Source organism: Brachyhypopomus gauderio, chromosome 17 (genome assembly GCF_052324685.1).
Source record: "Brachyhypopomus gauderio isolate BG-103 chromosome 17, BGAUD_0.2, whole genome shotgun sequence".
NCBI lineage: Eukaryota > Metazoa > Chordata > Actinopteri > Gymnotiformes > Hypopomidae > Brachyhypopomus > Brachyhypopomus gauderio.
Genome location: NC_135227.1, coordinates 4,135,710 through 4,142,098, shown reverse-complemented (window position 1 = coordinate 4,142,098; position 6,389 = coordinate 4,135,710). Strand labels below are relative to the sequence as shown.

General features: G+C 36.8%; 2 long non-coding RNA genes across 2 annotated transcripts; both read right to left on the bottom strand.

The window, feature by feature from the left end:
- Window positions 1-412: 412 nt before the first annotated feature.
- On the bottom strand, window positions 413-2,355 carry LOC143481272 (uncharacterized). The gene is made up of 3 exons (XR_013121992.1): window positions 2,253-2,355; window positions 1,152-1,220; window positions 413-822 (listed from the first exon to the last, which is right to left on the bottom strand). It is a non-coding gene; the product is annotated as an uncharacterized LOC143481272 (long non-coding RNA).
- A 1,874-nt stretch (window positions 2,356-4,229) lies between these two features.
- On the bottom strand, window positions 4,230-5,983 carry LOC143481192 (uncharacterized). Its single transcript, XR_013121971.1, has 4 exons — window positions 5,680-5,983; window positions 5,399-5,563; window positions 4,888-4,984; window positions 4,230-4,328 (listed from the first exon to the last, which is right to left on the bottom strand). It is a non-coding gene; the product is annotated as an uncharacterized LOC143481192 (long non-coding RNA).
- Window positions 5,984-6,389: the final 406 nt, after the last annotated feature.

Below are 6,389 nucleotides of genomic sequence, written 5' to 3'. Positions count from 1 at the left end.
CCACAAACTGTCTCCCATACAGACATTAGGTAGCTATTTATCTAACAAACTACATAGTGCTGAAACTCTTTTACACGCTGGGACTTCACTGAAAGCAAGAAAGTTAAAATAGTACAAAAGATGTAGTACTTCAAAAGTACATGTAAATCCATACATACCATCAACAGCAGAAGAAGAGATGACTATGGTGTAATTTATGTTGACTGACTTGTTCTTCTGTTCCATTGACATTAGATGTAATGATGCTGTGACTGTCAAAGGTCATATTGTCTGAAGTTGTGGTGTCACAGACAGGAAATCTCATTGAGGCAGAAACATCTAGCACAGGGGTAATCAACTATATTGTTCTGCGGGCCAAATTTGGCAGATAGCTCTGACCAGCGGTCCGGGGGACGGGATGGGGGGTGGCGAACGTAAGTTGTTGTGTGGGGGGTTTGGCGAACGTAACACTCGTGACGGAGTGTTTTTTTCAATAGAGCTGAAATAAATGCTCCGGTTTAAAATTAATTCTCCCGTCAAAATTAAGAAATATTTTTAACAATTTATTCTGGGTCCGGATGGGATGGCATTTGGGTCCGTATCCAGTTAATCAGGAATGAGATTGGGTCCGGACAGGACTGCGTTCGGGTCCGGATCCGGACCGCGGTCCGCCTGTTGGTGACCTCTGATCTAGCATATTAACAGACTGATGTTTTGTCCTTGGTCTGAGTACAGTGCTGGTTTCACTGTCATTTTCAGAAGTGGTATCTGCAATATAATCTTCTGCACTCTCTGATGAAGTGTCAAATGATTCACCAGTCTTCCGAGATCCACATCTTCCATCTAAAAAAGGAATATGTAATATGCTTATAATAAAGTAAATTGCAGAGATGTAAAAACTGATCAGTATATTGAACAAGTCTGAAAGCACAACATTTCACATTATTATGTTCATTATTATTCATTATTCATCATTCATTATTGTTACTACATTATTATGAACTGAATAGTTTTAGATTTTACATTGTAGTCAGACCTGACAAGTACTGTTCTCTTGTCATTTAGAGACCATACGTCATTTAGAGGCTCTTGTCATTTAAAGAACATAATCCAATGAATAATTGACAAAAAATAATTTAACTAAGTTTGTTTCCCACGTAATCGCAACGTACCATGATACTTTTCTTTCTTCTTAATCTTGGAATAAAAATCTCATTGTCATTTTGAAACTCTGTTGCAATCTATAAATAAAAGCAATAGAAACATGGTATTGAATGTTTCACATGAAATTAAACAAAAACAGCTGAACAGACTTTTGAAAAAAGACTTAAACACTTCATGTTCATGATAAAACACAATATTACAGTTCCTTGTGTGAGCCAGTTAAGTCTAAATTTTTTTTCGTACAATTCTTCAGAATGTTACTCTGATGCATATGGTGCACAGCATGTAAGTAGACTGAAAAATATTCCTCTACCTCTTCAAAATGTAATTTTTCCCAGCACACAGATTCTACTCAGTTAATGAAAGGGGATTTTATGAAATCTTAAAGAAAAAAAGATTGCCTGCCCAACCAAATACTACCTGTGCTCACACATCTTGAATACATGAGGTTTGGTGGGAACAATTCACACACAATATTATAGTTCCTAGTGGGGACCCGTTTTGTCCAATGTTTCTACACACTTCAGTGTAGAAAGTGTGCTGTGGGGACATCGTGAGTGTCCAGAAAAGAGTGATAATTAACCAAGAAAAAAATCCCTGTGAAAAAACATTCTGCCCTAAATATATGCAAATACACCAATCACTTGTTCAGATGAGAACAAAATTCTAATTCATAATATATTTCAGCCTGCCCAACCAAATTCTGCCTGCATTCACACATCTTGAATACATCAGGCTTTGTGGGGACATTTCACACAAAGTATTACAGTTCCTTGTGGGGACTTGTTTTGCCCAATTTTTCAACACAGTTTCCACAGAGATTTACACTTTCTACTGCAGTGTAGAACGTGTGTTGTGGGGACGCCGTCAGTGTCTAGAAAAGAGTGATAATTAACCAAGAAAGAAATCACTGTGAAGGTTAAATTCTGCCCTAAACATCCCTCTACTGCCACACTTGAAGATGCATTACATTCAAATGTTTGGTGTAATGATTTATACTAAATTACCACCATAAAAGTCTTCCTTCATCCTTTTAAAGAACCTGAAACACAAAAATATGACAAAGAAAGACTGCAGAGTTAAACTTGAAGTGGCAAACACAATTTTACCTGTTCATAAGTGTTGATTGGGTGAGCGCAATCATCGTTCTGGTTCTTTGGAAGGAGGGAAGGATGCAAATTATTCATCATGAACCGTGATGCTGGTCATCTGAAAAACATATTGCACATGTACAACACTTTAGAATAGAAACTAAACTATAAAATTGATATAAATGCTGCATAACATCTAAATAGATTGATCACTTGTTCAAATGAGAAAAAATCCTAATTCATAGTAAATTTCAGCCTGTCCAACCAAATTCTGCCTGCATTCACACATCTTGAATACATCAGGCTTTGTGGGGACATTTCACACAAGGTATTACAGTTCCTTGTGGGGACTCGTTTTGCCCAATTTTTCAACACAGTTTCCACACAGATTTACACTTTCTACTGCAGTGTAGAACGTGTGTTGTGGGGACGCCGTCAGTGTCTAGAAAAGAGTGATAATTAACCAAGAAAGAAATCCCTGTGAAGGTTAAATTCTGCCCTAAACATCCCTCTACTGCCACACTTGAAGATGCATTACATTCAAATGTTTGGTGTAATGATTTATACTAAATTACCACCACAAAAGTCTTCCTTCATCCTTTTAAAGAACCTGAAACACAAAAATATGACAAAGAAAGACTGCAGAGTTAAACTTGAAGTGGCAAACACAATTTTACCTGTTCATAAGTGTTGATTGGGTGAGCGCAATCATCGTTTTGGTTCTTTGGAAGGAGGGAAGGATGCAAATTATTCATCATCAACCGTGATGCTGGTCATCTGAAAAACACATTGCATATGTACAACACTTTAGAATATGAAACTAAACTATAAATTTGATATAAATGCTGCATAACACGTAAATAGATTGATCACTTGTTCAAATGAGAAAAAATCCTAATTCATAGTAAATTTCAGCCTGTCCAACCAAATTCTGCCTGCATTCACACATCTTGAATACATCAGGCTTTGTGGGGACATTTCACACAAGGTATTACAGTTCCTTGTGGGGACTCGATTTGCCCAATTTTTCAACACAGTTTCCACAGAGATTTACACTTTCTACTGCAGTGTAGAACGTGTGTTGTGGGGACGCCGTCAGTGTCTAGAAAAGAGTGATAATTAACCAAGAAAGAAATCACTGTGAAGGTTAAATTCTGCCCTAAACATCCCTCTACTGCCACACTTGAAGATGCATTACATTCAAATGTTTGGTGTAATGATTTATACTAAATTACCACCACAAAAGTCTTCCTTCATCCTTTTAAAGAACCTGAAACACAAAAATATGACAAAGAAAGACTGCAGAGTTAAACTTGAAGTGGCAAACACAATTTTACCTGTTCATAAGTGTTATTGGGTGAGTGCAATCATCGTTCTGGTTCTTTGGAAGGAGGGAAGGATGCAAATTATTCATCATGAACCGTGATGCTGGTCATCTGAAAAACACATTGCACATGTACAACACTTTAGAATAGAAACTAAACTATAAAATTGATATAAATGCTGCATAACATCTAAATAGATTGATCACTTGTTCAAATGAGAAAAAATCCTAATTCATAGTAAATTTCAGCCTGTCCAACCAAATTCTGCCTGCATTCACACATCTTGAATACATCAGGCTTTGTGGGGACATTTCACACAAGGTATTACAGTTCCTTGTGGGGACTCGTTTTGCCCAATTTTTCAACACAGTTTCCACAGAGATTTACACTTTCTACTGCAGTGTAGAACGTGTGTTGTGGGGACGCCGTCAGTGTCTAGAAAAGAGTGATAATTAACCAAGAAAGAAATCCCTGTGAAGGTTAAATTCTGCCCTAAACATCCCTCTACTGCCACACTTGAAGATGCATTACATTCAAATGTTTGGTGTAATGATTTATACTAAATTACCACCACAAAAGTCTTCCTTCATCCTTTTAAAGAACCTGAAACACAAAAATATGACAAAGAAAGACTGCAGAGTTAAACTTGAAGTGGCAAACACAATTTTACCTGTTCATAAGTGTTATTGGGTGAGTGCAATCATCGTTCTGGTTCTTTGGAAGGAGGGAAGGATGCAAATTATTCATCATGAACCGTGATGCTGGTCATCTGAAAAACACATTGCACATGTACAACACTTTAGAATAGAAACTAAACTATAAAATTGATATAAATGCTGCATAACATCTAAATAGATTGATCACTTGTTCAAATGAGAAAAAATCCTAATTCATAGTAAATTTCAGCCTGTCCAACCAAATTCTGCCTGCATTCACACATCTTGAATACATCAGGCTTTGTGGGGACATTTCACACAAGGTATTACAGTTCCTTGTGGGGACTCGTTTTGCCCAATTTTTCAACACAGTTTCCACAGAGATTTACACGTTCTACTGCAGTGTAGAACGTGTGTTGTGGGGACGCCGTCAGTGTCCAGAAAAGAGTGATAATTAACCAAGAAAGAAATCACTGTGAAGGTTAAATTTTGCCCTAAACATCCCTCTACTGCCACACTTGAAGATGCATTACATTCAAATGTTTGGTGTAATGATTTATACTAAATTGCCACCACAAAAGTCTTCCTTCATCCTTTTAAAGAACCTGAAACACAAAAATATGACAAAGAAAGACTGCAGAGTTAAACTTGAAGTGGCAAACACAATTTTACCTGTTCATAAGTGTTGATTGGGTGAGCGCAATCATCGTTCTGGTTCTTTGGAAGGAGGGAAGGATGCAAATTATTCATCAACCGTCATGCTGGTCATCTGAAAAACACATTGCATATGTACAACACTTTAGAATAGGAAACTAAACTATAAATTTGATATAAATGCTGCATAACATGTAAATAGATTGATCACTTGTTCAAATGAGAAAAAAATCCTAATTCATAGGTATATATTTCAGCCTATCCAACCAAATTCTGCCTGCATTTTAGAATATTATGTAAGCAAATGGTATTAAGTATTGAATCCAAATGGTCAAATTGATATTAATGGTACATAAAATGACCACTTGTTTAGACAAAAAATTTTAACAGCTTCTATTGACACTCAATGAAGGTGTGCTTCCTGAATAAAGATATTCAGGAAGATATATGGATGTAGTCCATTCAACTACAATCCTGTTATTTTCTACAACACTGAGCTATTTCGTATACTGTGTACTGTGCAACATACTTGGGTTGTCCATGGATGGTCTTCACCTCCATAGTCATCACTCCACAGGTGATTTCTTTTCCTTCTTTGTTATCATTAAGAGCAAACAAACAAAGGTGCGGGTTTCAATTAACATCGTCTTTTTCATCCTATAGTTTGGATATCTGTGCCATCAAAATGACCCGTCTTTTTCAGAGGAATCAATACATAAAGAAAAAAAGAGAAATACCAATATGAAAATATTTCCACAAAATCAAAGTTTAAATGTTCATCAATTATTGATTGTGTTAGTTGTTAACTACCTTTTATTTCATTGATGTGCTTCACCTCTAATTTGCATGAATTTTCATTTCGTTGATGTGCTTCACCATAATTTTGTCAGTCTTTGAACTAAAGCGATGAAATGGCATGCTCAAGGGGGCCATTTAAAACTGTAGAGAGAAATTTCAGCAAAACTTGGTTTGTATTGGATTCAGATACAATTTGGGACTTTGAACTTATTAGCTATATGATTATACAATCAAAAGCAAAGGAACTGGATATTTATGACTTCTCATTCTCTTAGACTAGTATCGCCACTGAAAATCCTTTGAATAGACGAGACTCAAATATAAATCAAATTAGTCAACTTAATATTGTGAGCTATTTAAAAAAATGTTGTAGCCTATAACTTCATATGGGTTGCTCACTTCACATGATGTAAACACACACCTTTTCTTTTTACTCTGCACTATGTCCATGGCATAGTCTATACACTATACAGTATGGTATTGTCCAGTGCTTGTCTTAACAGGGTTACTAACTACCAAACATAAAGGTGGTGTTTGCCACTGAAAGAGGTAGAGCACATAGCAAAGTCATGGTCCTGTGATAGGGAACTGATCTTGTGACCAGAGGGTCCTGGGTTCAATTCCCAGGCCTGAGGCCATGACTGAGGTGCCCTTGAGCAAGGCACCTAACCCCAACTGCTCCCTGGGCGCAGGGCTAGGGCTGCCTACCACTCTGGGCATGT